The sequence below is a fragment of the Squalius cephalus genome (assembly GCF_949319135.1).
Source record: "Squalius cephalus genome assembly, chromosome: 15".
Classification (NCBI taxonomy): Eukaryota; Metazoa; Chordata; class Actinopteri; order Cypriniformes; family Leuciscidae; genus Squalius; species Squalius cephalus.
Window position 1 is genome coordinate 5,148,493 of NC_137136.1, and position 7,839 is coordinate 5,156,331.

The following is a 7,839-nucleotide window of genomic DNA, read 5'->3' on the forward strand; positions in this document are numbered from 1 at the left end:
ATACACAGGGCAACTTTTTGAGCAATCTTGCTGGGCAATGTTGCCGTCAACGGGCAACCAGATGAGACACAGGGCCCACGACTGATCTAAATTATCCAGACAGAAATTTACTGCCAATTTTCAATGGGAAAGTGCCTAAGCAACAATCGATCTGCAAGATTGCCCAGCAACATTGCTCAAAAAGTTGCCCTGTGTATCATCACCTTCAGTCAGCTACACTGTTTACTTCTGAATATTATAGTTTGGTTCCCGAACCTGATAAATCCATCTATCTATAAATTACAGAAACGTCCGTCTGTCTGTCTGTGTGTTATTCGCATATCTCTCGAATGTGAGATAACCACTAAATGTGTGAAAACCACTATTTTCTGTTTCAAACTTCCACATAGCATCTTTAGGTTATAACAACATTGAAAATCAAAATCTGGATTTGAATTTTTTAAGATTTATTATAAAAACGGATTATTTTTTCCCAAAAATGCAATAAATTCATGACTTTTTTTTTCTTTTCAAAATGCAATTAATCCATTGAATCAATATAAAGTTATTTTTGATCATATTGCCATCGCAAGAAATATCTCCTGAACTTTTTTGACGGCGATCAGCTCACAAAAACTGATTTTGCACGGGCATTTTGCACTGCTCCCTGAATCGACACGCTTATTCATTTGTGGATGTAAACTGAATCTGTAAGTCAGCTATGCTGTTTACTTCTGAATATTATATTTCATTCTGGTGCGCTTAACGCTATCGCTACTGTGTAATAGTAGCCTATGCTATTCACCGACTAAACATATCCTATTCAATGCGTTCACAGTCTCTTTCACGGGCATCATTTGTAGTTGCCTATTCACAAACTGTTTGCTCAAGCATAGCGTTTTCTCGGAGTTCACTGTGTGCTTTCTACCATACACAAATAAAGATGTCACTGAACTTTTGCTGTGTAATTGTAACAATGAGCACTCAAACACACTAAACCAACAATTACTAAAAACACACACAAAAACTGATTTTGCACGGGCATTTTTTGCACTAGTCTATCTATAAATTACAGAAACGTCTGTCTGTCTGTCTGTCTGTCTGTCTGTCTGTCTGTGTGTGTGTCTGTTCCTCGCATATCTCTCGAACCGTTAGTCCGATTGATTTCAAACTCGACAGGTGTCTCGCCACGGGCACGAGTAAGTGCAGTGCCAAGTTTGACATTGTTTGGATGAGAAATGCAAAAGATATCGTTAAATATATCATTTTTAGAAGGTTGTGGTTTAAAAATAAACATTCTGACATTAGAGAGTTGTATCGGTCAAAGAAGCCCCAAGAAGGTTGTGGTTTAAAAATAAACATTCTGACATAAACACTCAGTCAGCTACACTGTTTACTTCTGAATATTATAGTTTGGTTCCCGAACGTGATAAATCCATCTATCTATAAATTACAGAAACGTCCGTCTGTCTGTCTGTGTGTTATTCGCATATCTCGAATGTGAGATAACCACTAAATGTGTGAAAACCACTATTTTCTGTTTCAAACTTTCACATAGCATCTTTAGGTTATAACAACATTGAAAATCAAAATCTGGATTTGAATTTTTTAAGATTTATTATAAAAACGGATTATTTTTTCCCAAAAATGCAATAAATTCATGATTTTTTTTTTTTTTTAAATGCAATTAATCCATTGAATCAATATAAAGTTATTTTTGATCATATTGCCATCGCAAGAAATATCTCCTTAACTTTTTTGACGGCGATCAGCTCACAAAAACTGATTTTGCACGGGCACTTTGCACTGCTCCCTGAATCGAGGTGCTTATTCATTTGTGGATGTTAACTGAATCTGTAAGTCAGCTATGCTGTTTACTTCTGAATATTATATTTCATTCTGGTGCGCTTAACGCTATCGCTACTGTGTAATAGTAGCCTATGCTATTCACCAACTAAACATATCCTATTCAATGTGTTCACAGTCTCTTTCATGGGCATCATTTGTAGTTGCCTATTCACAAACTGTTTGCTCAAGCATAGCGTTTTCTCGGAGTTCACTGTGTGCTTTTTACCATGCACAAATAAAAATGTCACTGAACTTTTGCTGTGTAATTGTAACAATGAGCACACACCAAACCAACAATTACTAAAAACACACACAAAAACTGATTTTGCACGGGCATTTTTTGCACTAGTGTAAATATAACCAAATTGAAAAAATAAAATATAACACATAAATATATAAAATAGTAATAAAAATATCCATTTAAAGAATCTTAAAAGACTTCAATCTTTTATACAAAATAAAAATATCCATTTAAAGAATCTTAAAAGACTTAAATCTTTTGATTTCAATCTTCACTCATCTTAAAATGGTGTGATTTTCAGCTGTTATGAAAGGATGACAACAAAGCTTGTCCCGTATTTATTGAAAATGTTCTTAGTTTTTTGTTATGTCACACCATAAGACACATTTACAGTACAGTTTAGTAAAAATATATATATATTTTTTTTAAATTGACCAAGTTAGTGATGTTTCTAAAATATCAGACTTCACTACATAAATGTTTTTTTGTGTGTTTAATTTTTTTACTGCATATTTGAGGAGCCAACAGGAGCAGAGAATGAAAAATGAAGACTAACACCAGAAACATCAGGCTGAAATGGCCATGAATCAGGGTGATTCTAACTGGAGACTCACCATCTGTCGGCTCGAGCTCATCTGTGCCCGCTGGTGGCTCTACACTGGATGTGTCTGGATGAACCTGTGATTCCTGCTCAGCCACAAGATGATCCACTTTGTTTTTGGGTTGGATGGACTTTCTCACAGCCTTCCATCCTCTAATCAAAAAGTTACCGGTACTCCCTTTTGCCTGTTTTTCTGCAAACAACAAATATTGTTTAGAAATGTCTGTTTTATTAGCACAGATTACAGCTCAATGATTCACTAATTCATGTTCCAAGAACACTAAAGAAATGAGCTAGTAGCATATATCCGCCATGTTGGAATTCAGATCTAGCGAGTTTGTGCAGATGCAAAAAATCTTTAAAAAATGTTGAAGGACAGCATAATTTTGTCTATTTAACTGAACATGACTTTAAAGTCCTGACTTGTATTATCTTAGAGCAATTTCTATATGGACATTTCTTTGTTGTGTCACAGTTTTTCCTGGCAGATTAAAGGATATTTTGCGATTGTAACTGTAGGCTCGCGCTCGGTCCCAAAGTCCGGCATCCGACCAGTGCGGCCAATTTCATAATCAATTCAAAGATAATCGATACAAAACATCAAATGCTCTGGAATAAAGAGAAGAGATGCGAACCCAACGTTATACATGAAGCTGATAGTCTTACTCTTCAGGCTAATCTGAAGTACAGGAAGGCCCCGAAGTTCCCGAACCCTTTGGAAATTTGCATTCAGAGGTTAACTTACACTTTTTGGGGGTAGGAGACCATTTGCCAGGAGACCACCTTTCTTTGTGTGCCAGTAACGTTAATCCCTAAACTCTTAAAAACCTTACAATACAATCAAGCAATACAATCGTTTTTAAATCAGTAAGCTCGTTTTTAATCGCTATAACAACCACCTCGCTATTACCCCTTATTTAAGTAGGCTATGTGTCAGTTCTGATGTAACGTAACTCAGTACCTTTTGTGTGGTCCTCCAAAGGGACTCTCAGCGGCTGAGCGTCCTCGGACAAGCTCTCCAACTCCAGTTGGCATTTTGCAGACATGATATCAGATACTGACACTGTCTCTGCCCAGTTGTTTACAGTTGTAGACGGCGTTTGTACTCAACGGCGTTTCCGTCAAAGTAACTCAATTTATATTGCATATTAAATGACACCGTATTCTGTCAGATTCTGAATCTCAACGAGCTGTGTAGACTCTATTTGCACTTTCTTTAAAGCTGTAGACTGCGTTTGTAACACTTTAGTCCGTTAGTGACTGATTCTGATAATCGCTGCTGACCTGAACAACTCAGTGACGTCATAAGGAACTCGCGATGCCTGTGACGCCACAGCTGGGGAGGCTGCAGACCTGGGCCAAAGAGCGCCGGAGGCTGACGTCATGCAGTCTAAACTCCGCCATTTTGGCAGTCAACCAGGAGAGCGCCAGAGCGGCTTTTGCGTTATCGATAGCGGTCGGGTCGATTAATATTTCAAAACAATTACTATTTCAACATGGCGGACAGCTGCTGTGCGCCTGGATTCCAGAACAGGTGGAGGAAAGCATTTAAAAGCAAACGTTTGACTGGGTTTGCGTTATGCAGTGGTTGGTCACCAACCTTTTCAAGCCAATCACATCCAAAGTCCAAATGTAAACCAAGATCTACCACTTGCAAAAAAACAAGTGGCTGAGCTGTAAAACCTTGTTACTCGACGCGTCCGCATGAGCGCGAAGGTAATACAAAAACTAATATCCGTCTGCTCGGGCATGCATCCGCATCCGAAGATGCACGACTTTGAGCCGAATCTGCCCGAGCAGACGGATATTACTAGTACATCTCATCACACCGGCACCCAGTTTGCGCGTTTAAATCAGTTGTATGGTCTGGTGTTCAGTCTAAAACCAAATAGTTGCGTCAAGTATGCCTCGTCTGTTTGGGGAGTCGCGCGCACAGTCAGCGGAGGCTCGCGCTCCGGTGCCAGGCGAAAGTATGGTTTAAGTCAGACTCAGCGGTTGTTTTACAGACATTAACATAAGGCGCCAGATCCATATAAGGCGCTCCGGATTATAAGGCGTACTGCCGTTTTTTGAAAAAAATTAAAGGCTTAAAGTGCGGAAAATACGGGTACTCCAAAATTGAATATTGATAAAGTTTGAATGCGTCCATTTGTACCCTCCAGGCTTTTGTAGGCCTTTAAAAAGTCTCCGGAATAGGACGAGGGAAAGTTAATGAAGTAACGTTAGTTAACGTTATATCAGGATACAGTTCAGGAAAGCTAACGTTATAAGTTCCTTTATTAATACACATGAAAAGCACCCCGGGGACATTATAGGGATCCAGGGCCTAGGCAAGATTGAGTTTTTGCGCCCCCCCCCCCCCCCCCCCCCATAAGAAAATTGATAAGTGTCAAGCCTTTATTTGTTATAATTTTGATGATTATGGCTTACAGCTTATGAAAACCCCAAATTCAAAATCACAGAAAATTAGAATTGATATGAATTGATATGTCATAAGCTGTGAGCCATAACAAAGTCTTGAAATATCTCAGTTTGCATGTAATGAGTCTATATAATATATTAGTTTCACCTTATAAGTTGAATAATTGAAATAAATGAACTTTTGCACGATATTCTAATTTTTCGAGTTTCACCTGTAGTCACTCCAACACTTCAACAAGCAAAATATTACTTAAATGATACACTCTAATAAATTGCACATACAAAAATGCTACAAAGAATGTTCATTGATGAACAAACAAAAATGCTCTAATAGTCACTCCAACATTTCAACAAGCAAATTATGACTTGAAGAATCAACTGTAAATTGTTTATACACAAATTCTACAAAGAATGTTCAAGGATATTTACCAAATTGGATTAATTTAAGCAAATTATGACCATTAAACTGGTTTAACTATACCTTCTACAAACAAATGTGCTATTATGGATAATTTAAAAAAATTAAAATATTTAAGTTCTTTTAGTTCTATCTCAAATAATAAAATATTAACAGTTGTTTCTGCCATTTCTATTCACCTTCAAAGTAACTATAGCTTAGTGACAGCAATGAAACGTCCAATATTAGGTGATGTAGGCTACAATACTAAGTAAATTTATTTCATTGGACACCTTAATAGCTAAGATGAGAAGATTTACTCTATACTGAGCTTTATTTTTTATCTTCTTCCTTTCTCCGTTTTCGTCCCTGTGCGCACCAGAGGTTTAGACCGCTTCATTTTCGATCAACGCGCCAGCAGCTGAGCACTTCCCTAACGTAGCCTAACGTAACGCAACCCTCCCGCCCCCGCCCATCCAGAAATGGTCGACAGAAATCATAAATTCAATCTAATAATCAGGTTGACAAGTAATTAAACGAGTGGTTCAGGGGGCGCCCTTTGAACTTTGATCATGTTTAATAAACATGTTTTATTTCGCGTTTCGTTCTAATTTTATGATTAATATGGGAAGTAGATAGGGCGACACTAGAGTGCGTCCGCGCCCCCAACACATTTGTCGCCCTAGGCAACCGCCTATTTCGCCTATAGCAATCGCCGGCCCTGTAGGGATCTGTTATGTTTAATCTACCGGTATTAAGTTTTGCTGTGTACATGTCTATATCTTTTTAATTAAAGTGCGCAGTGAACTCTGTTGCCTTAAACTAAGGGACAGTAAGTGGGATTTTCTCGATCTAGTGGTGAAATTGTATTTTGCAATCAAATGAATAGTGCTCTCTAGCGCCTCGCATTTTCAAATGTGTGTTGCATCTACGGTAGCCATTATGTACCAAAAAGCTATGACAGGATGTCCTCTAATAGCACTTCATCGAGTTTTCTTTCGGGTGAACTGGTTTGTTATTTCAAACAAACTACAACTTGACACAACGAACAAACGAATGTTACAGTTTTGAACAAACAAAACTTACAACCTTGTTTATAGGGCCTTCTTTACTCAATAGTAGAGATACTACTTTGATACTGTACCTTGAAATGTGCTGGGGTTTTTTTATTTAATTTTTGATGTGCACAAATAAATGACAGGTAGGCTACCATAAGATTTTCTTCTTGCTGTTCCTTTTTTTTTTTTCGTTCATGCATGTTACGAATGAATGAATGAATGAATGAATGAAACATTTATGTATTTGAGCACTTGAGACTTGAGCAATAAATAAATAAATAAATAAATAAATAAATAAATAAATGTATAAATTTTCAATACCACAGGGAAGAACTTATAGGCCTACTGTCATATAGATATTTTTATCTATTATTTTCTTATTTTTTTTGTCCATCCATTTAAAATCTAGGAAATCATTACTTTCTTCTGAAGAGATCACTTTACATAATGACATATTCAATTAAGGCTTTTTATTCATATATAAACATCGCTCAATTACCATTGCAAATCTCACCTAAATGTTTGCTCGCTCAGTGTATGGGATAATTATTGGGATAATGTGATAATTATTGGGTGTCACGTGACGCGGGCTATGAACGAAAACGCGTTGTGGAAACGTTGGCCTAGTACTTTTTGTCCCTCTCTGCTATTATAGTTTTTCAAGATGGCGGAACTACATGGAAGCCTCCGTGGACTTACCCGTCCTATGTATATAAAGATAATAAATTCTTCGTTTACGAGGATAAGTCAGATCATTGGCAGAGGTATTTGTACACCATAGAGGACATATTTATGAATAAAAATATTGATTTTAGATAATAAAATACCTAAAAAGTTACTTATTGTCCCTTTAAGAAAACAATTATGCGTTCGTAAATCATAATTATGAGATGAATGAAAAAAATAAAAAAATAATAATCAAAATTATGAGATACAAAGTCATAGCCTGAGATAAAAAGTCAAAATTATATTACAAAACTACTTTTTATTTCACAATGATTTTTTATCTCTTAATTTCCACACAGTATGTATTAATTTAAAACGTTATCTTATAATTACGACTTTATAACTATTTATGTGTCGGAAATGAGCTTCCGCTAATCTGTATTTGAGCAGGTTTAATCTTTTTATTTTATTTTTTTAGATTCATTTGTTCATCTTGGTTATTTGCCCCGAAGCCCTTGAGATGTTTGGTTGAGCTTATTAAGTTCAGATCTCCCACTGTAATAAAATAATCTTCGATGTCTGTTATATTCATTAGACGCAGTGGGACTTTTATTTTGTTAGCTTCTGT